We start from the raw sequence: 24,943 nt of genomic DNA on the forward strand, positions 1-24,943 counted from the left end.
TAAGAACACTAGAAATTGTTTCTAGTGTCCTGTTTACATCTCTAATCTCTTAAAAGGCAGAACTTGAATTTCTAATTAATAGAAAAGGCTTTAGAAGCAGTTCAAGGGCTGCCATAGGTGTTCTTGGTGTGGACAAGCTAGAGGGACAACATCTGGTGTCCTGAAGATGAATCCCAAAGGCGCAGACACGCTGCAGTGCATCAAGAGGTTAGTGTAATCGTTCTTGATTTAATCTAGGGTTCTAAAATTAATCTGATTAATTTTAAAATCTTAAATGGCAAATACAGATCCAAAAACATATTAAAAGAGTTTTAATATGTTGTTTATCATTGAAATCAAATAGATAAAAATAAATCTTGCATGATGCATGTGACCCTAGGTGAAAATTTTTGAATTCAATGGTATAAACTTGTGTTTTTCACGCCTGCCTTCAATTGGTATCAGAGCCACTATATTTGCCATTTAGATTATTGATTATATGATTTAATTGTGTGTTTGATCATGAGATCAAAAGTTCATTGCTGGTTGCAAAGCAAGTTGGCGGCATACTTGAAAAAACACCATCAATGGTGCGCATGGTTTGGCTTCCATGGGTGGTTTAAGGTTTGGCTTTTAATTCTGCAATTGTTGTATGATCTAAGGCCTATTCTTTGACTAATTAAAGTGTTTAATTAGTAGTTTTTATCACACAATTAAATTATGATTCAAATCAGAATTTTAAAAATTGTTTGAATGTGATTCAAATCTGAATTTTAAAAGTTGTTTGAATGTGATTCAAATCTAAATTTTTAAAGTTGTTTGAATTATATTTAAATCTGATTTTTTAAAATTGACTGAATAAAATTCAGATCTGATTTTTTAAAAAATATTTGAATGTGATTCAAATCTGATTTTTAAAAAAATGTTTGAATGTGATTCAAATCTGAATTTTTAAAGTTGTTTGAATGTGATTCAAATCTGAATTTTTAAATTTGTTTGAATGAGATTCAAATCTGAATTTTTAAATTTATTTGAATCATATTCAAATCTGGATTTTTAAGTTGAATATGAGATATTCAATTTAATTTAAGTATGTATGTTTTATTTAATTGTTAAATAGTGATATGCATGATGGATGATCATGGACTATAAAAGACCAATGTGATTGGATTTATTTCTTTTATGTTTCTTTGGGATTGTAAATTAATTAATTTATTTTAATTTTATTTTCGGCATGTATTATTAAGTTTGTAATAATTTTTGGGTTGTAATTTCATTTATTTAAGTTCTTGTAAATTCGCCTTGGTATGCCAAGGATTACCATGTAATATTGGATTGCAAGAAGTTCAAGGAGGTTAAGAGCATTGGTGGGACCAGTGGGAGGAATTCAAGATCAAGTGTTGATTATGTACTCCTTCAGCAACTCTTGTAAAATGAATGAATGAATGAAATGCACCTAGGAATGCCCTGATTCAATTCTTGGTGGCTCAGAATTGAATCCCTTAGAAAGTCCATGATCATACCATATTTACTGCTTATCCATGAATGCATGAGATGTATGGGAATGTATGCAATTATATGATATATGCATGCTAAATGGATAATGTGCAAAGTGAGACCTTAATAATAAATAGAATGACCATAAAATCTTCCAAACAAATGATTAAGTTGGAAATGCTATAATTAAAGTAATTATAACATAGGCCCTCCATTGGGGCAATTATTTTAAGAAATTTTAAATAGTTGCATAAGATGCAATTTATTTAAGAGATTTTCTTAAGAATAATTGCCTAAAATTAATGGAATTTCGTGTAGAGTATGAATATAATTTTTACAAATTTTTTACAGATTCAGAATATAAAGAAAAATAATAAAAATTTGATAGACAGAAACTAAACATGTGCAGAGTTGTGTATCCCCTCAAAGTAAGTATGATTACATGATCTATATGAACATATAAAATAAATTGAAGACAAAGAGCATAGAATTAAAATATTGTGCGGCATAGATCTTGAAAAGAAAACAATAAAAACTGACCTTTCAAAAATCTTATATGAAAATCTTCTTGAAGAAAAGAAAAAATAAGAAAGAACTCAAAGAGTCTTGAATATCTCTAAATTTCTTATAGCTCTGAATTTTCTCTTCCTCTTTCCTCCCCTGTCCCTTTCTTCCCTTCTCTAGTAGGGTATTTATAGGATTTTGGGAGAGAGGTGTGATAGGGTTTGGAGTCTTAGGGTGATAAAGTTTAGATGACTTAAACAACTACGATTGCAGACTTCGAATAAGATTGGGATATGGGTGAGGTGTTTCAACCAATAGGAAGACAGAAAAAAAATGGAAGACACCAACAGGGAGTGAGGAAGAGATGTGGTAGGGTTTGGAGTCCTAGTGTGATAAAGTTCAGAGAACTTAAATGACTATGATTGATGAATTTGGATAAGACTGGAATATGGGTGAGGTGTTCCAACCAATAGAAAGAGAGGGAAAGGGGGTGACACCAATAGGCAGTGAGGAAGAGAGTGAGGCTAAGGAGGAGAGAGATATTTTGTTATTTTAATTTTCAAAAAATAATTAAATGGGTCCCATTTAAAATTCCTAACTAGGCGTTCTTAGGCCCATGGAGCCCAATTAAACTTAATTAGATCCATTAAGAACTACCCATATTAAATTTAAACAAAATAAAATTTTATTTAAATTTAATTAAATTAATTTCCATAAAACTTTATTATTATTATTATTATTATTATTATTATTATTATTATTATTATTATTATTATTATTATTATTATTTCAAGATCATGCCACGGAATTAATAATTTAGCTCCATGCCTCCAATTACATCTTACAGTCATATAATTTTTCATCATCGAGTTTCCCACGACCTCACTGCACATACTCATTACAAAATAAGGGTCTACAAAGAGCTACTTGACAAGGGCTTTATCTGCCCTAGTGTGTCACCTTGGGGAGCACCAGTGTTATTTGTTAACAAAAAGGATGGCACTCTCCGCTTATGTATTGACTACCGGCAGTTAAATAAGGAGACAATTAAGAATAGATACCCGTTGCCCCGCATTGATGATTTATTTGATCAGTTGAGGGTGCAGCTGTGTTCTCCAAAATTGACCTGAGATCAGGTTATTATCAACTGAAAGTACAAGAGCAGAGTATTTTTAAAACTGCCTTTAGAACTCGCTATGGCCATTATGAGTTTTTGGTCATGCCATTCGGGTTAACTAATGCTCTGGCTGCTTTTATGGATCTGATGAATACTATTTTCAGACCATACCTCGGCCAATTTGTTGTGGTATTCATAGATGATATATTGGTTTATTCGAGGAATGCAAAAGAGCATGATAGACATCTGCGCATGGTACTACAAACTTTGAGGGAGAAACAGCTATATGCTAAATTGTCAGTGTGAATTTTGGCTGAAAGAAATATCTTTCTTGGGGCATGTAGTATCGGTAGAGGGCATCAAGGTAGATCCAAGTAAGATAGAAGCTGTCCTTAATTGGAGGCCACCCAGAAATATCATGGAGATTCGCAGTTTTCTGGGTTTAGCTGGATACTACCGTCGATTTGTGAAAGGATTCTCCATGTTGGCATCTCCATTGACCAAACTGCTTAGGAAAGATGTGAAATTTCAGTGGACAGATAAATGCTAATAGAGTTTTGATGAATTGAAGAAATGTTTGGCCGAGGCTCTAGTCCTAACTTTACATACTCCGAGTAAAGAATATGCAGTTTACAGCGATGCTTCTCACAATGGGTTAGGCTTTGTACTGATGCAAGATCGGAATGTTATTGCTTATGCATCACGCCAGCTAAAACCGCATAAGAGGAACTATCCGACACATGACTTGGAGCTTGTAGCTATAGTATTTGCTCTTAAGATCTGGAGACACTATTTGTATGGGGAGAAGTGCTACATCTACAAAGATCATAAGAGTTTGAAGTATTTGGGCACCCAGAAAGAGTTGAATTTGAGACAGAGGAGATGGTTAGAGTTGATAAAAGACTATGATTGTCTGATAGACTATCTGTTCAGATCCGAATGGCTGCTCAGAATGATGAAAGGTATCAGAAGCTGTTAGAAGAAGTCAGACAGGGCAAGAAATCTGAACTCTCGGTGAGAGATGATGGCCTACTGCTTCACCAGGGCAGAATGTGCGTTCTTAATGATGTTGACTTAAGACAGATCATTTTGAAGGAAGCACATGAGTCTCCTTTTGCTATGCACCCTGGTGGCACAAAATGTATAGAGGGCTAAAGGAGCATTACTGGTGGATGGGTATGAAAAGAGATGTGGCAGAATTTGTTTCCAAATGCCTAACTTGTCAGCAAGTAAAGGCAGAGCATCAAGTACCAGCTGGTTTGTTACATCCACTATCAGTACCAGAATGGAAATGAGAGAGAATAATAATGGATTTTATGATGGGACTTCCGAGGACACAGAAGAGTCATGATACAGTTTGGGTCATTATTGACAGATTGACCAAGTCTACTCATTTTTTGCCAGTTCGGATGGACTACAGTTTAGAAAGATTGGCCAAGTTGTACATTGAGGAGATTGTGAGACTACATGGAGTGCCAGTATCCATCGTATCAGATAGAGATCCTAGGTTCACTTCTAGATTCTGGGGTAGTCTTCAGAGAGCCCTAGGAACTAGATTGAACTTCAGTACGACATTCCACTCATAGACAGATGGCCAGTCTGAAAGGGTAATTCAGATTTTGGAGGACATGCTATGGGCTTGTGTGATTGAGTTTGAGGGCAGTTGGGACATACACTTGCCTTTGATTGAGTTTGGTTACAACAATAGCTACCAATCAAGCATTGGGATGCCTCCATATGAGGCTTTATATGGCAGGAAATGTAGGATCCCATTGTGTTGGGATGAGATAGGTGAAAGAAAGATGATTGAGCCTGAAATTGTTTAGCAGACTGAAGAGAAAATCAGATTAATCAAAGACCGACTCAAGGCTGCATCAGACCTTTAAAAGTCCTATATTGATCTGAAGAGAAGGGATATTGAGTATGCAGTGGGTGAGAAAGTATTCCTCAAGGTTTCCCCTTGGAAGAGAATTATGAGATTCGGCAGAAAGGGAAAACTGAGTCCTCATTTCATCGGGCCATATGAGGTTTTGGAGAGAGTGGGTCCTTTGGCATACCGTTTGGCACTACCTCCAGAGTTGGAAAAGATACATAACGTCCTCCATATATCGATGTTGAGGAGGTATAGATCTGACCCATCTCATGTACTACCAATGGAAGAAATTGAAGTGAATCCAGACCTCACATATGAGGAAGAACCCATAGAAATTCTAGCTTATGAGGTGAAGCAGCTATGGAATAAGTAAATACCGTTAGTAAAAGTGTTGTGGAACCATCATTCGGGCTAGGAGGCTACTTGGGAACGAGAGGAGGACATGAGAAACAACGCCCACAGTTGTTCAGAGACTGATTACTAGGTAAAATTTCGAGACGAAATTTATTTTAAGGGGAGGGTGGGGTGGAGGGGGAGAAGCGTAACACCCATATTTGCATAGCCTGGTATATTTCACTATTTCGGTGACCGGTGTCGGTCTGGACAATTAAGAGAAGTAGAACCACGTCTAAGACACTTAGATAAGCCCTGAACATAAATAATTAGTAATTGCCAAATATTTAAGTACAAAGAAGAAAAACAGAACACAAGAAGTTAAATGAGCTGGGAGTCACAGCGATGAGTGACCTTCTCAGGAAGGACTGCGAGGTCAATCTAAACTCAAATTTTGAACCATAAAATATGACACTGCTGTCCTTAGGACTATTGTGAACATAGTGGAAAAGAGAAAATCATGAAAAATAATTGTTAAGCAGGTCAAATAATTAGGTCAGGGATCCAGAAGAAATATCGAATAACTTGCAAACTGGATCGAACTGGCGAGGGGCGATTTGGTCAATTCACCCCTAGAGCTGACTTGTGACCTAACTGTCTAATAAAATTGGAGAAAAGAAAATTTCGGGATCAAGAATTAAATTAAAGAACTAATGGAAAAATAAAGGAAAAAGAAAAAGAAAAGAGAATTTGAATAATGACATCACCAAATGACATAAGATATGACATCAAAATTAATTTTAATTTAATTAACCAATTTGACTAAGTCAAATTTTGCAAAAATACACATAAAATGAAAAAAAATAAAAAATAAAAGGACCCATCTTCTTCCATTTCTGTAGCTCTCTCTCTCTCTCTCTCTCTCTCTCTCTCTCTCTCTCTCTCTCTCTCTCTCTCCTAATTCTCTTTCAAATTTCCACCATGAAAGCTTAATGTCAAGCTTTTTAAACCCTAAATTTAACCCTAAATCCCTGACTTCTCTTAAAGAAAAGTTGTTATTGAACCTTGAGAAGAAACTTGAGCAAGAAAAAAAGAAGGAAAAAGAGAAGAAATTGGTTGAGTGAAGTTCAAGTGGAGGTAAGCAATTTACTTTGAAATTTTGGTTTCTTATTTGTGTGTTTAGCTCAAGTAACTTAGAGTTTAACTTAAAATCAAAAGAAAAAATTTTGTTGGAGGACCAAATTTGAAATTTGTCCAGCTAGGGTTAGGGTTTGTTATGAATGAGTTTGATGGTTTTGAATGGCTATTTGAGGTGAATTAGGTGTGTAGAACATGAATATACACTTTAAATTGCATTAGATTGAGCTTTGTGTGTAGCTAGGGTTTTGAGCATTTGAAAAATTGAACAAAAATGTGAGAATTGGCCAAATGATGTTATTGACCTTATTTGAGATGAGAAATGGTCAATTGTGACCATTTGTTGTGTGTATGAATTGTTGGAAACAAGTTTAAAATCGGATTGGAGAGGGTCAATCTGTAGGCAGCATGACCAAGGTCCCTTTCAGGGATCAAAACTGAAAATTTACCAGCCCAATTGGTGTGAGTCCAATTGGGAATGAAACTAGACACAAAATGGCACATTTTTCATCTGGGAATCATGCCCAAAAAGTGACTAAAACCTAGTGAACAAATTGACCAAATTCGGACTTAGGCAATCTGACCTGTACAAAAATGACCAAATGAACAGTATGGCCATAACTTGGGATAGGCAGGTCTAAATGACCTAAAATTTTACCAGTAGAAAGCTGAGATATAGACCTAAAACTTTCATGAAGAAAACAAACCCAAATTATGCCTTTAACCAAGTCATTTGGCCACCCAAATTTGGTGACCTAAAACGGCCAGAACTAGTTTGGTGCCTAGAAATCTGGGTAAGTCCAATCCGGCAGCCATGATTCAAATGGCTATAACTTGAGCTACAAAACTCCAAATGGAGTGATTTAAAAAGGAGAATAAAGTTAAGACAATAAAGAACAATTTCTATGTAGAAAACTTAGCCAAATTCTAACAGCAACATGACCAATGGAACAGTGCAACCTAAGACACCAAAACTGAAAATTTGTAATTTTGCTTAAAAGACCTAAGTTTTGAGAAAACAACTAAAACCAACAAAATTGATGACCAAAATGTGGTATGTGAGGATAGTTGGAGTTCCCATACCTTTTAAGTATAAAAAAGTCAATATTTTAACTTGAATAGTAACCTCAACATGAAAATTTGCAAGAATATAAGTTTAAACATATTGGAATTAGTTATTGGAATTGTTATGAAGTAAAGATACTAAGACACTATAAATTTTGTGTTTCAGCTGAAAAAGAGTCGGAAGGTCTAAGAGACTGAGTCAAGGCCTAGAGGCAACTTACTTCAGGTTTGTGCACAATAAACCTTATTTGAGCATTTTGTCATTGAAAAATTGATTTAGTATGATTTATGAAAATTTAGTGTTACTCATGAATTGTGTTGCCACTTTGTGAATGAAACTATGACTTTGGAAATTTATCGGATTTCTCATGAATTATTTGAATAAAATGTTTGAAATAGATTTTTGATTCACACTTAGCATGACAGTGCCTTATTATTCCTCCTCCATTTATGGGGTGAGATCGATTATTTTTCCTCCCTCTCTGGTTTACCAGTTGTGGTTGTAGATCGGATGAGTACTCATTAGCTAGCTAGCCACCTCCCTCATTGATTTTGATTAGTGGCATTGTAGATCGCTTTGTCGTGGTGTACAACACGGCATTGATCTGAAATTTTGTGTCATGGCTTAAGTTGTGTATGAATTGGCAACATTGTGTTTATTAAATTATTTGACCAAAATAGTGCTATAATGAGTTTTGTAATTTGTGAAATATTTAAATTGTGATTTATCAATGAATGTTTTATGTACTGCATTTCAAATTTTTATTGTGCACCATTGAGTATTTTTATACTCAGCGATAGCTTATTTTGCTGTCGCAGATAGGAGCAAGGAAAAAGCAGCAGAGTGAGCTGCTGAACTGGAAAAGCTTTCGCTGATTTTGTACGGGTATTATTTTATACCCAATGTAATTTAGTTTGATGTAAATAAATATTGTCCATATGTATTAATGTAAGTTGAGCAGCTGTATTTATAAATTGTAATAATATTATTTTTGGATTTTATGTCTGTAAATTAAACTTGTGAATGTAAATTAGCTTTATTGAATAAAATGTTGATGGAATTATTTTGAAATGGTTTGATTTGAGAATTTTGAGTTGAATTGAGATTATTTGGAGGTTGGGAGTTGTGGAAAATTTATTAGAAGTATTTTTTCAGGTATTTGAAGAACTGTTTTCTCAAAATACAGACGGCACTCTGCCGAAATTTTTCTAAAATTTGCGAAAAAATAAAAATGGATAAAAGTTTGTGTAAAACCCCTAAGTTCGGTAGTGCGTTCTACTGTTCCGGTGACCAGTGTCATCCGGACAGCTAGGATGCCTAGAACTATACTTCGATATGAGTGAGGAGACGTAAAATAATGAAATACAAGAAAAGAAAATACAAGGAAAACAAAGGAAAAATAATAGCAAAGAAATGTTACCAAGTTAAACGAGCCGAGAACTCTAGCGATGGGTGACCGCACCGGGAAGTCACGGCGTGGACCGTTGACTAGCTACTGGACGCGGGAACCACGGAAAATATTTTTAGGACTCAAATAAATATTTATTGAAGTATAAATATCATTATAAATATCAAAGAAAAATTAAATAATTAGTACAAAGAAAAGTGGGAAATCGAAAAACGGACAAAACCCGGTGTTACCGAAAAATCGGGAATACAACCCGAACAGGGGCATTGTGGTCATTTGAAACTCTGAGTTGTCTTTTGACCTAAATGTCCATTAAAAATAAATAATATTACACTTGGAAAATGTCATGAAAAATTAAATTATGGTATATTATATAAAAAGTGAAAGAATGAGGGCATAATTGTAATTAAAGGAAACTTGGATTAATTTAATTTTTAATCAACATTAGTGGAGCACTAAGTGGACATAGGTGGACATATATAAACCCAATATGGACAGATTCAACTTCATCTTCCTCATTCTTCCTCATTGCCGAATTCATTTCTAAAGAAACCTCCATGGCCGACCACTTTTCAAGCTCTTTCTCCACATGATCAAGCCTTGATTCCACATAAGTTCCTTCAATAATTCTTGTCTACACACATTGGGCAGCATATAGCAAACAAGAAAGAAGAGTTTTGGTGAGGTTTTGAAGAATTTCCAAAGAGGTAAGTTTGTATTTTTGAACTTTGCTTTGTTAAAGTTTGTATACTTGTTATGGGTGTTTGAATTGTGAAGAAAATTTTCAAGTTTGAGGAGTTCTTGATATATCAATTTCGGACAGCCATGGAATTGTATGTTTAATGAAATATTCATACATATATTTGATGAGAAATTATTTGATTAGGGTGATTTAATGTCCTAGTAAATTATTCCACATGTATATGGTGATTGTGCACTTGGAATGGAAATTGATGAATTGTAGGACACTTTGGCATTGTGGAACAATTCGGCAGCCTTGGGACTCTTTGATAAATGTATGAGTTCATGAAGATATGGGCAGAATTGTGACATTGAGGATTGATGAGTGTGTATGTAAATTGGTTGTGTAAAGTATGTGTAAGAATTAGAAATGTCCATGTGTATGTATTGTTTTATTTGGACTTTATGAATTGGAGTTTTATTTGGTGTATTGAGGATGTTTGTAATCTGCCCAAAATGACTTTAAGGTAAGGTGGTATATGGTTTTGGTAATGTACGAAAACAGAATTGGTAAGGGAAGTGGACATATAATAAGGTAAATGTGTCATTGATGTATGTTTAAGCAAGGTAATTAAGGGCAGTATGCATTTTAGCCTATAACTTTAAATGTGTAACTTCAATTGGTATGAGACCAATTGGAGGTGAAACTGGGCACAAAATGTGCCAACTTTCATTAAGAAAGCATACCAAAATTCTGCTTGCAAGGTGACATGAAAAATGACCAATTCGGATTAAGTGCAAGTGAAACCTGAAAACTGACCAATTGGGCAGCAGTTAGTGTATAGGCTATAACTCACTCAAAACTGGTCCAATTGACCTGAAATTTTAACCATGAATAGTTAAGATCCATACCTACAAGTCTTATGAAGACACCAAAGCGCAGAAATGACCATAAGCAAGTCAAACAGCTTGCACAAGTTCGGGTCCAAAAACTGGCCGAACCAAAGTTGACCAAATTGACCTAAAATGACCAAATTTGATGCCATTTGACCAGAAACAGTAAAATGACCATAACTTGGTCTACATAAATCTGATTGACCTAAAATTTTGCCCCGCGTTCCGTAAGACAAAGATCTACAAGTTTGTAGTTTTGACCGAAACCCGAAAACCGAGGGAACTAGGTCGTCCGGATAGGTCAAACTAGTATACCGAAATCCAGCAAGTTGCATTAAAATGCACTAAATAAGGAAATGAGTTTGGTAAAACGTACCAACCCTAAAACCCTATCGAATGTGACATATTAATGACACTAAAACCTAAATTACCTAGAACACATCGAGGGTCGGTATATTAGGTGATTAAGCAAATAATAGCTTTCAGTGAATTATTTGTCAAACATTATCGATAGAGACATTTTAATTTAGTACTGAAACACTTCAAATTGTGTTTCTCAGTTAGTAAAGACTCAGGGAAAGGGGAGGAAACACTGAGTCTAGACCAGGAGACAGTCATCAGAGGTTTGTGCACAACTAGTTTTTAACTGATTTTGTTTGAATATTTCATATGATTAAATGACATACTTTTCTTATGTATTATGTTTAACAAGCATTGGATTTAATTCAATGATTATTGAAAATTGTTATAGTATGTATGAATTTAGCTTTGTGAAATGGTATTTCCACAAGTATTAAGCATTGTTATGGATTGAATAAATTATGTTTTGGAAAATTATGATAGAATATGTTTTGAATTGTGATGGTAATTTTCATGGAAAAATGCAAATTTGTGATTTAAATTGTGATGAGCATAAAATTATTGGATATTGGAATTGAATTTGAATCGAATTATATTATGATTTATGCTCACTAAAAGGATTGTGATATTATTTTATATCTCACTATAGATGCTTGACTAGGTTATTACCCGTCTCTCTCATTTGTTAAGAAGACAATGGAGTTAGTTGTGTTTTGATTACCATGGTATGTGCACAGGCTTAGATTTTCCTCTGATTTGAGGTTAGATCTAAGTTTATTTTATCGTTATGGACCTTGCGGAAGATTCATTATTGTGATGGTATTGTGCACGATGATTCGACCTCCCTGACCATAGGGAGTTAGAATATGATTCGACCTCCCCGACCATAGGGAGTTAGAATCACATCGAAGATGGCCCTATTCGGATTAGTCTTGCATAGTTAGTGAGGTAAAGAATGATTTGTGAGATACAGCATGGTTTTTGAGCTACAGCGTGGTTTTTGAGATACAACATATTTTTGAGATAAAGATTGATTTTTGAGATACATAATGATTTTTGAGATACAGAATGGCTTTTGAATGGTAAAGAATTGTGATTTCAATTATGGTTTATGTATAATTGATTTTGTTGGAATTACTTAAATGGTTAGTCATGATTTGATAAATTAAATTTTGTGATCAAAGTCATTTATACAAATGATTTACATTATTGGCAATGAATATTTTGAGTTTTGGAATTTGATGAGTATTCAGATTTCCAAATTATTTACTGTAAATTTTGTCAATGTATATTGTACTATGTTTTAAATTATAGTTGTGCACCACTGAGTTCACCACTCAGCGATAGCTTTGTATGCTGTCGCAGGTAAGAAGAGCATAGAGCAGTGAGTAAGTTTCTTTGAAGACAATTTCAGACCAGCTCTAGGTATATTATAGGTATACCCATGTACATAGGTCTGATGTATGCATGTAATAATATGTATGTAAATTATTTGAGCAGTTGTAAATTAAAATTGTACATTGAAGTTGTAAAGTGAATTATGAGTTATTTTGACTTGTAAAATTTGTATTATATTTCTTTTATCTCATCCTTTGAAAATACTGAAAATTTGTTGTGGATTGAGTTGAGAAAAATATTGTGTTGAATTTTGTTGGAGTTGAGATTGGGAAAAATATTGAAGTGCTTTTACGAGTTTTCAAGAACTGCTTTATCAAAGTACAGATGGCACTCTGCCAAAATTTTTATAGAAATTCCAAATAAGTCAAATGTGTTAGTTCTATCACTTGATTCACAAAAGTTTTTAACACTGTAAATAGTGCTCACCATCGTGAAAGAAATGCGAAAAGTTTTTAAAATCCCTTGTAGTGTATTTAATGGGTTATCGATGAAGCGGAGTTGATAATTCATTAGGTATACTACGGGATCATGTCATGCCTTACAGAGGGGTAGGGTGTGACATGTTTAAGTGGTATCAGAACAATGGTTTTAAAGTGAATTTCGAACTGTGAATTTGAAATCTTTTTGTCGGTAACTACAACTGCTCAAATGTTTGATATATATAGTACATTTACATCATAAATGTGAACTAATGGAGAGGAATCTCTTTGTGTTGGTTATGCAGAATAGAAAATTCGTGAAAAGAATGGAAGAGAAGAATGAGACAATAGAGCGATGCGTGATGGCGGAAGAACAAGTTGAGGCCCACTCCACAAAATGTCGAAGGCTGTTGTGCAGTTTCTGGGTACAAATTATCGCACAAATGGCCCGACAAATGGCCACTTTCTTTCAACAAGCGGTGATAATCTGTCCCAAGCCCAATCTGAGACCCAACCCCACAAGGCGGTGTGAAATGGAAAGAGGAGAAACCTATGGGTCAGAGTTCGAACAGTAATTTGGAGAAGAGAAAAGAATTTGAGGAACCCCGAGCTCAGAAATATGATAGAGGCGGATCATCAGGGCGGAGACCACTAAGATCTAGTCGTCGAACAACCAGAAGTTCCTATTCTGCCCGTTTTTTCCATGTTTGTGGTAAGCTACATGGAGGTATTTGTCGTAAGGCCTCTGGAGCCAGTTACAATTGTGGAAAACTTGGACACTTTGCTAAAGATTGTGCTAAACCACCTCGATCTGCTCTCCAGAGTTCACAGACCGTCAATCAGAGTCAAGATAGAAATAGAGTTAGTACTCCTTACCACTATAACACAGTGAATCAACCCGAATATAGTAGCGCACCAGTCGGAGTGTCCACTATGCGCCAAGTAAAAGGAGCAGAAACTTCAGATGTAGCTGCTGGTAAGTTTTTAATTTTTGAAAGAAATAATTAGTTATTATTTGATCCCAGCACTACTTAGTTGTGTGTTAGTGTCAGAACTATATGTTCTGTTGTTATTCCTTTATATGGAAATGAATTTTGATGTATTAGTGACTAGTCCTTTAGGATAATAACTACAATAACAAGTATGGTTGACATTAATTTTGGAAGAATTGTTAGTTAAAAGTATTTTCTAACATACCGTAAATTATAAAGCTAATTGGCGAGCCTACTTAATGTAAGGCAAGAGGACCTAAAAGTAAGTTACAGTAATAGAATTGCTCTAGATGAGGAGAAAGATGTTACTGTTAGTAATTGTCAAAGGAAATTGTAATCATAATCGGTTTGGGATATTAGTGGATTCGAGAAAGATAAGATGTTAGAAAACCTAGTCCATGAGGTTATAATGTAGTGACTATGTAATGTTCTCGATGTTTGTATCGTAAGCTGCAGATTTCAGCACCAACACGGGATTATTGTGTAGAGCTACGTGCTTCCTCGTGGTACAATAAAGTAAGAATATTTGTAAGTAATCTATAAATTGATACAGTTGCACCCGAATAGGGTACTATTACTGGAAATAAATGTGAAAATTTTAGTCAGAAATTTAAAACTTCAGAACTAGCTTGTCGAAAGACTACACTTGTAAGGTAGCTAGAGTCAGTAACTCGGTTACAATAATGTGAACTACCTGTACCACAGTAATTGCTATAAGCTTAGAGATATCAGTACAACGTATCATCCTCAGACAGATGGACAATTGAAACAAGTAATTCGGGTAAATTTGGAAACTCATTGAGTTCCTATAAATAATGAAATGAAATGATAATAATAACATGTAAAATGTGATAAGCCCTCAAGAATATATCGAGAACTTGTGTCATTGAATCCGAGAGGAGATGGGACAGATACATCCCACTAACAGAATTTGTATACATTAATAAGTGTCAAGCTAGCATATGAGTGGCACCCTATGAAACATAGTAAGGGAACAGATAACTATGGATTTTGTGATGAAACTTTCGAGGACACAGAATAGTCAAGATGCAGTATAGGTCATAATTGACAGACTAACCAAGTCTGCTCACTTTTGCCGATTCGAATGGACTATAGCACGGAAAGATTGGCGGATTGTACATATATGAGATTGTAAAATTTCATGGAGTGCGATGTCGATTGTGTCGGCGAGAGATCCTAGGTTCACTTCTAGATTAGGGTAGTCTTCAGAGAGCCCTAGGAACTAGATTGAACTTCAAGACCTGACATTCCACCCACGCAGACGGATGGCGATCTGAAAGGGTTATTCAGATATTGGAGGATATGCTACGGGCTTGTGTGATTGAATTTGAAGGTAGTTGGGATACACACTTGCCTTTGATTGAGTTCGCTTATAACAACAGCTACCAATCAAGCACTGGGATGCCTCCATATGAAGCTTATTATGGCAGAAAGTGCAGAACTCCCTTATATTAGGATGAAGCAGGTGAAAGAAAGATGATTGGGCCAGAAATTGTTAAGCAGACAGAGGAAAAGATCAGATTGATCAGAGCTAGACTCAGGGCTGCATCAGACCGTCAGAAGTTCTATGTTGATCTGAAGAGAAGAGATATTGAATATGCAGTGGGTGATAAGGTATTCCTCAAAGTTTCTCCTTGAAAGAGGATTATGAGATTTGGCAGGAAGGGGAAACTGAGTCCTCTTTTCATCGGACCATATGAGGTTCTGGAAAGAGTGGGTCCTTTGGCATATCGGTTGGCATTACCTCCAGAGTTAGCAAGGATACACAATGTTTTCCATGTGTCCATGTTAAGGAGGTACAGATCAGACCCATCTCATGTACTATTAGTTGAAGAGAATGAAGTAAATCCAGACCTCTCATACGAGGAAGAACCCATAAAAATTCTGGCTTATGAGGTGAAGCAGCTGAGGAATAAACAGATACACCTGGTTAAAGTGCTGTGGAACCATCATTTACGCCAGGAAGCTACTTGGGAACGTGAAGAGGATATGAGGAGACAACACCCACAGCTGTTCAGAGACTAATACTAGGTAAAAATTTCGAGACGAAATTTATTTAAGGGGGGGAGAATTGTAACACCCCTAAGTTCGGTAGTGCATTCTACTGTTCCAGTGACCAGTGTCGTCCGGACAGCTAGGATGCCTAGAACTACACTTCGATATGAGTGAGGAGACGTAAAATAATGAAATACAAGAAAAGAAAATACAAGGAAAACAAAGGAAAAATAATAGCAAAGAAATGTAACCAAGTTAAACGAGCCGAGAACTCTAGCGATGGGTGACCGCACCGAGAAGTCACGGCGTGGACCGTTGACTAGCCCTGGACCGCGGGGAACCCTGAAAAATATTTTTAGGACTCAAATAAATATTTATTGAAGTATAAATATCGTTAGAAATATCAAAGAAAAATTAAATAATTAGTACAAAGAAAAGTGGGAAATCGAAAAACGGACAAAACTCGGTGTTACCGAAAAATCGGGAATACAACCCGAACAGGGGCATTGTGGTCATTTGACACTCTGAGTTGTCTTTTGACCTAAATGTCCATTAAAAATAAATAATATTACACTTGGAAAATGTCATGAAAAATTAAATTGTGGTATATTATATAAAAAGTGAAAGAATGAGGGCATAATTGTAATTAAAGGAACCTTGGATTAATTTAATTTTTAATCAACATTAGTGGAGCACTAAGTGGACATAGGTGGACATATATAAACCCAATATGGACAGATTCAACTTTATCTTCCTCATTCTTCCTCATTGCCGAAGTCATTTCTAAAGAAACCTCCATGGCCGACCACTTTTCAAGCTCTTTCTCCACATGATCAAGCCTTGATTCCACATAAGTTCCTTCAATAATTCTTGTCTACACACATTGGGCAGCACATAGCAAGCAAGAAAGAAGAGTTTTGGTGAGGTTTTGAAGAATTTCCAAAGAGGTAAGTTTGTATTTTTGAACTTTGCTTTATTAAAGTTTGTATACTTGTTATGGGTGTTTGAATTGTGAAGAAAATTTTCAAGTTTGAGGAGTTCTTGATATATCAATTTTGGACAGCCATGGAATTGTATGTTTAATGAAATATTCATACATATATTTGATGAGAAATTATTTGATTAGGGTGATTTAATGTCCTAGTAAATTATTCCACATTTATATGGTGATTGTGCACTTGGAATGGAAATTGATGAATTGTAGGACACTTTGGCATTGTGGAATAATTCGGCAGCCTTGGGACTCTTTGATAAATGTATGAGTTCATGAAGATAAGGGCAGAATTGTGACATTGAGGATTGATGAGTGTGTATGTAAATTGGTTGTGTAAAGTATGTGTAAGAATTAGAAATGTCCATGTGTATGTATTGTTTTATTTGGACTTTATGAATTGGAGTTTTATTTGGTGTATTGAGGATGTTTGTAATCTGCCCAAAATGACATTAAGGTAAGGTGGTATATGGTTTTGGTAATGTACCAAAACAGAATTGGTAAGGGAAGTGGACATATAATAAGGTAAATGTGTCATTGATGTATGTTTAAGCAAGGTAATTAAGGGCAGTATGCATTTTAGCCTATAACTTTAAATGTGTAACTTCAATTGGTATGAGACCAATTGGAGTTGAAACTGGGCACAAAATGTGCCAACTTTCATTAAGAAAGCATACCAAAATTCTGCTTGCAAGGTGACATGAAAAATGACCAATTCGGATTAAGTGCAAGTGAAACCTGAAAACTGACCAATTGGGCAGCAGTTAGTGTATAGGCCATAACTCACTCAAAAAAGGTCCAATTGACCTGAAATTTTAACCATGAATAGTTAAGATCCATACCTACAAGTCTTATGAAGACAACAAAGCTCAGAAATGACCATAAGCAAGTCAAACAGCTTGCACAATTTCGGGTCCAAAAACTGGCCGAACCAAAGTTGACCAAATTGACCTAAAATGACCAAATTTGATGCCATTTGACCAGCAACAGTAAAATGACCATAACTTGGTCTACATAACTCGGATTGACCTAAAATTTTTCCCCGCGTTCCGTAAGACATAGATCTACAATTTTGTAGTTTTGATCGAAACCCGAAAATCGAGGGAACTAGGTCGTCCGGCTAGGTCAAACTAGTATACCGAAATCCAGCAAGTTGCATTAAAATGCACTAAACAAGGAAATGAATTTGGTAAAACGTACCAACCCTAAAACCCTATCGAATGTGACATATTAATGACACTAAAACCTAAATTACCTAGAACACATCGAGGGTCGGTATATTAGGTGATTAAGCAAATAATAGCTTTCAGTGAATTATTTGTCAAACATTATCGATAGAGACAGTTTAATTTAGTACTGAAACACTTCAAATTGTGTTTCTCAGTTAGTAAAGACTCAGGGAAAGGGGAGGAAACACTGAGTCCAGACCAGGAGATAGTCATCAGAGGTTTGTGCACAACTAGTTTTTATCTAATTTTGTTTGAATATTTCATATGATTAAATGACATACTTTTCTTATGTATTATGTTTAACAAGCATTGGATTTAATTCAATGATTATTGAAAATTGTTATAGTATGTATGAATTTAGCTTTGTGAAATGGTATTTCCACAAGTATTAAGCATTGTTATGGATTGAATAAATTATGTTTTGGAAAATTGTGATAGAATATATTTTGAATTGTGATGGTAATTTTCATGGAAAAATGCAAATTTGTGATTTAAATTGTGATGAGCATAAAATTATTGGATATTGGAATTGAATTTGAATCGAATTATATTATGATTTATGCTCACTAAAAGGATTGTGATATTATTTTATATCTCACTATAGATGTTTGACTAGGTTATTACCCGTCTCTCTCATTTGTTGAGAAGACAATGGAGTTAGTTGTGTTTTGATTACCATGGTATGTGCACAGGCTTAGATTTTCCTCTAATTTGAGGTTAGATCTAAGTTTATTTTATCGTTATGGCCCTTGCGGAAGATTCATTATTGTGATGGTACTGTGCACGATGATTCGACCTCCCTGACCATAGGGAGTTAGAATATGATTCGACCTCCCCCACCATAGGGAGTTAGAATCACATTGAAGATGGCCCTATTCGGATTAGTCTTGCATAGTTAGTGAGATAAAGAATGATTTGTGAGATACATCATGGTTTTTGAGCTACAGCATGGTTTTTGAGATACAACATGTTTTTGAGATAAAGATTGATTTTTGAGATACGTAATGATTTTTGAGATACAGAATGGCTTTTGAATGGTAAAGAATTGTGATTTCAATTATGGTTTATGTATAATTGATTTTGTTGGAATTACTTAAATGGTTAGTCATGATTTGATAAATTGAATTTTGTGATCAAAGTCATTTATACAAATGATTTACATTATTGGCAATGAATATTTTGAGTTTTGGAATTTGATGAGTATTCAGATTTCCAAATTATTTACTGTAAATTTTGTTAATGTATATTGTACTATGTTTTAAATTATAGTTGTGCACTGCAGGTTCACCACTCAATGATAGCTTTGTATCTTTGTCATGAGTAAGAAGAGCATAGAGCAGTGAGTAAGTTTCTTTGAAGTTAATTTCAGACCAGCTCCAGGTATATTATAGGTATACCCATGTACATAGGTCTGATGTATGCATGTAATAATATGTATGTAAATTATTTGAGCAGTTGTAAATTAAAATTGTACATTGAAGTTGTAAAGTGAATTATGAGTTATTTTGACTTGTAAAATTTTTATTATATTTCTTTTATCCCGTCCTTTGAAAATACTGAAAAATTGTTGTGGATTGAGTTGAGAAAAATATTGTGTTGAATTTTGTTAGAGTTGAGATTTGGAAAAATATTGAAGTGCTTTTTACAGGTTTTCTGAAGATCTGTTTTATCCAAAGTACAGATGGCACTCTGCCAAAATTTTTATAGAAATTCCAAATAAGTCAAATGTGTTAGTTCTATCACTTCAGTTCATAAAAGTTTTTAACACCTGTAAATAGTGCTCACCACTGTGAAAGAAGTACGAAAAGTTTGTAAAATCCCTTGTAGTGTATTTAATGGGTTATCAGTAGACGGAGTTGATAATTCATTAGGTATACTACGGGATCATGTCATGCCTTACAGAGGGGTAGGGTGTGACAGTTTGTACTAGTTTTAAAGCTTCAAATAAATAATTTTAATTCTTACCAAAATGCTCACCACTTCCAAAATGTAAGAAAATGGTTTTAAAATCCCTTGTAGGATACTTAATGAGTTATCGGTAGGTGGAGTTCAGTAGTTTATTAAGTATTCTACGGGATCATGTTATGCCTTACAGAGGGGTAAGGTGTGACAAGCATGACCCGAACCCAAACAAATTCCACATACCTTAATAGTTTGCATGTTCCCTATAGCCAATTATCTCACCAAAGAAGTTAAATCAGAAATCTGTTTCTCAAGGTTTGATGTACTTACCTCATTAACCTTCATAGGTGTGTGATCCATTCTCATTCCAAACTGCTGAGAATTTGCTTCCATGTTAGCAATCAGCCTCCTTGCATCTTCTGGTGTTTTGTCAACCAAAGCTCCTCCACTAGCCGCATTTATCATACTGTGGTCCATTGGTAGAATTCGTTCATAGAAATACTGAATCAAAAGCTACTCACTTATTTAATAATGGGGACAACTTGCACACAGCTTCTTAAATCGCTCCCAATACTCATACAAACTCTCTCTATTATACTGTCGGATGCCACAAATTTCTTTTCTTATGTTGGCAGTACGGGAAGCAGGAAAATACTTCTCCAAAAATATCCGCTTCATTTCATTCCATGAGTTGACGGATCCAGAAGGAAGGTAATACAACCAATCCTTAGATGTGCCTTCCAGTGAGAAAGGGAAAGCTCAAAGCTTGATCTGGTCCTCTACACTCCTTGAGGTTTCATGCTGGAACACACAACATGAAATTCCTTTAAATGTTTATATGGATCCTCACCTGCAAGACCAAGAAACTTAGGCAATAAATGGATTAGTCCATATTTTAACTCAAAAGCAACATTTAAAGCAGGGTATTGAATACACAAAGGTTATTGGTTTAGATCAAGGGCAGCCAACTCTTTCAAAGTCCTAGTAGCCATGGTTTCGTTTTTGGAATCTGAATCTGAATTTGAATCCAAACTTAATTTCCTTAGAGATTGGACTCCTTCAGATGTACTCAGAATCTGCCTAGCTTGCTTAGCCAATTTTCTCAATTGTTTAGCTATTTTTTCTACTTCTGGATCAAAGAGCAAGTCACCAAATTGAGAAGTTCTTGTCATAAACAAAAAAAAAATCAAAGTAAAAACAAAAAAATGCCTCAAAACCCTAGAAAATAATAGAATTTGGCCTCAAGAGGGTGGGGCCAAGAAATCTAGAGGATTGATTGGTCTTGATCAGAACGTCATTTCCTTCAAAAAAAGTATGGAGCGTCCTCCTAATTCAACCAAAAATCTATCGATGAATAGTAACACCATAATTTTTTCCGAAAACCTGAAAATAGCAACACTTCACAAACAAAGTTAATAACAAAATATCCTAACACTAAAAACACAAAATCCAATAAACTTCAGTCCCCGGCAATGGCACCAAAATTTCTTGGTGGTTGTCAATTCCACCAAAAATTAAATTAACTGAATTTACCAGTAATGAAATATTTTCTGCAGTAAGTGGTAATCCAGGTCGAACCCTAGAGACTGAGTTACTAAATTTCGTGCACTTGTGTAATAGGAAAAGAACAAAGGTTGGGGGGGGGGGGGAGGGGGGGGGGAGAGGCGTAATACTAAATCAGAAGAAATCAAATTCAAAAATTAAAAAACTAAATTTAAATATGAAACTCTCAATTTAAACAAACTTCAGTCCAAGGTAATTCGCATTCCAATGCATGACTCGATCTTAGACAAAAGAAATACAATTATCTCTTATTGAATACTTAACATAGATTTACCAAACAGTGAGGTAAAACCCCTTACTTCCCTATACTCATCAATTCGAGCCTAGAACTCTTGTTGACTCTAATTATTAACTGAATTGGTATTAAGCAATCCTCATAAAATTAATAATTGCTTTAAGAATAGGAAGTAGTTAAACTGAATAATGATTTATAAAGCATAAATCATTTAATTCACCCTATTGTTTCCTTAAGTTATTATCGAAAACTTGGATCATAATCAATAAAACCTAATTGCTACTCACATTCAATCTTACACAACAATTATGGATTATGAAGATGAATTAGCAATTGATCAAATCAAACAATTAACTAATAGGCCTTTTTAGCAAATCATTCAATAAATAGAAAAATAATTAAATCAGGAAACAATAGATATTCAGAAAGGCATAATTTAAATTAAGAACTTGGTCTCACAAATCATGCATAAGAACTAGAATCCCTTGAACTGAATTTAAAACTTAGCCACTCATGTTCATGACTTATAAAAAATTGAAAAAAAATAAAGAAGAAATCTAAAAAGAGAATGGAGAATGAAGGTCTTCTATGGTGTTCGAAGGTCTGAATGGTTGTTTCGAAGCTGCTGCCAAAGATGGTCTTTATAATAAAAAAATCTAATCCCAAAGATAAGAACCAAACTTGGAAAATTTTTGAAATTCAAAAAGATGGATTTTCTGCTCTGCAATCACGGCTAATTTTTAGCCTCTTCCCTTGCGATTTTGCCTCTGCCTTCTTCAGGAAAGTTGTAGCCCTACTTCTTATCTTTCCAATGGGTACTCATTTGCCCAAATCGAAGGTCTATTGGGGCAAAAACCGAAACTGATTTTGATGGAGTATCCAGCCCATAATGACGACTTCATTGCCATTTTTGACAATTAAAATGGCCTTATCTCTCTTTTATCCCTTCACAACAGTTGTAAAGGCGGCTCTTAAGGTTCAATTGGGCCTAGGTTTGCTTCATTTGGACCTCCAGAGCTCCAGATATAAAATAAATCCCAAGACTAGTTGTGACACATCAAGAGTGGGCTTTTGTAATTGATCCATAGCTCATTTTGAAAACCTTGGAGACTGATTTGGGCTTTGGTCCCTCTTTGTCATTTGTAGTGCTCTGAATTATCTTTTCAATGAATTAAAAAACACTTAATTTGGAGACCCATAACTTTAGAAACACCTAAAAAATATAGCAAAGATCAAATTAATGCAAATGCTGAAAATTTCTCCATTTAACACAATTATTCCAAAAACTCTCTAAAAATATGCCTAATTGATAATTATACTTTAATCAACTGAATTAGGCATAAAAATACACTAGAAATACTAAATGTGATGGGAGTAAAATTATTAAATTATGCACTTATCAACAGGACAACATAAGACAGGGTGCTATGGCACCGAATGTGCACGCTTTGCTCGGCTACATGTAGATGGGTGAGGGGCGTCACAAAAATGGTTAATGTGCAAAGTGAGACCGAATAGTAATTAGGCAGCCAAAGAAATCTTCCAATAAAATGATTAAGTTGGTAATGGTGGAATTTTGGAAATTTCATCATGGCCCTCAACTAAGGCAATTACTTTGAGAAGTTTTAAACACTTGCATTATTGGCTATGGTTACATAGGGATAATGCATTTGGTTTAAGAGGGTTTCTTGAAATAATTATTAAGTATAAGATGTTGTAAGTATGTAAATAATTTGGTGGCCAAGAATGGATGTACTTGACATCATTAAGGTTCAAATTTGTATACTTGCTGACTTAGTGGGCTCAACTTAACTAATGCAAGATAGACCAAGAATGGATGTACTTGAGGTTTTGAGCATTAGGGGCTAAATATTTGATTAAGCCTCACATGAGATGTGATGGGCAAAGAGTTGCTCACTTGTAGATTGTTATGAATCCAAGAATGGATGTATCTGAGGATGATTAACAAGTCTATGATAATTCAATCACCTACTAGAAATTCATCCCAACTTGAATTTCCATTTCCTATTTTGAAAGTATAGGATCCGTTAAATTAGTGGGAGGACCAATTTGATTAAAAGACCATAATCATTTTGGTAAATTACTTGATACAACTTACTAATCAAGTCTTGTTATTTTTTTGTAGTTTATAATTTGATAAAAAAATGAACACACAATAACCACCACCATCTAATGTTTTAGTAGGCATATTGGATCATAATAGGTTAACTGGACCTAATTTCTCTGATTGGCTTAGAAACTTGAAACTTGTTCTTAATATAGAACGTATTAGATATGTTTTAGATTCAAGTGTTTTTAGTCCCTTACCTGTAGGAGCTTCACAAGAGGAGCTTGATACACTGGACAGGTGGAAAGAGCATGATATGAGGGCAAGGTGTTACATGCTGGCATCAATGACAAATTAGTTACAAAAAAAAAATAAAAAGATGCAAAGTGCAACTGAAATCCTCGCTCATCTACAGGAGTTACATGGTGAGCATAGTAGAAATGCCAGATATGAGATATTAAGGCAAATTTTCAGAATAAGGATGTCAGAGGGACAAAATATTGGAGACCATGTCTACAAGATGATCTGATTTATTGAGTAGCTAGAAGATCTTGATTTTACCATAGATTTCCAATTACAAATGGATCTGATCCTTTAGTCCCTGCCAGAGTCTTTTGGAAATTTTATTACAAATTTCCACATGATAAAACAAGAATGCACCTTGGCTGGATTATTAAACATGCTTGTTATCACCCAAAAAAATATGCCAGGCAATAAAGGAAATGAGGTAGCTTTAATTGCTTCTTCATCCACTGAAAAGTCCAAAAGGAAGAAAGACAATAAGAAAAAGAAGCCTTCTACTCCTACTCCTTCAGGACGAATAGCCAAGCCATAGAAAAAGAAGAAATCTAAAGTTGTTCCTGATAAAGGAAAATATTTCCACTGTCAGAAAGATGGGCATTAGAAAAAAAATTATCCTGAGTATCTGGCAACTGTAAAAGCAAGAAGGATAAGCCTTCTGAAAGTATGTCTATTTCTTGTTATTTAGATTCAAATGATACTCCTAGTTCATATACAGCTTCGGTATTAGATACCGGTGCAAGTTCTCATATATGCTTTGACATGTAGGAACTAGCAAGTAGTAGCAGTTTGCGGACACAAGATGTTAGACTCAGAATTGTCAATGGAGCAACAGTTGCAGCCTTAGCCATAGGATCTACATCTTTGTACTTATCTAGACATTTTTGTATTTAAATCATGCATTATATGTATTTGATGCTTTTAAGAACATCATTTCTGTATGTAGTTTGACTAGAAATGGATATGAATTCCAGCTAGTAA

At 34.8% G+C, this 24,943-nt stretch overlaps 1 non-coding gene across 1 annotated transcript; it reads left to right on the forward strand.

The window, feature by feature from the left end:
- Positions 1-20,319: 20,319 nt before the first annotated feature.
- Positions 20,320-20,426, forward strand: LOC131176520 (small nucleolar RNA R71). The gene has a single exon (XR_009146542.1). It is a non-coding gene; the product is annotated as a small nucleolar RNA R71 (small nucleolar RNA).
- The last annotated feature ends 4,517 nt before the right edge of the window (positions 20,427-24,943 follow it).

This window comes from Hevea brasiliensis, unplaced genomic scaffold (genome assembly GCF_030052815.1).
Source record: "Hevea brasiliensis isolate MT/VB/25A 57/8 unplaced genomic scaffold, ASM3005281v1 Scaf15, whole genome shotgun sequence".
Lineage (NCBI taxonomy): Eukaryota > Viridiplantae > Streptophyta > Magnoliopsida > Malpighiales > Euphorbiaceae > Hevea > Hevea brasiliensis.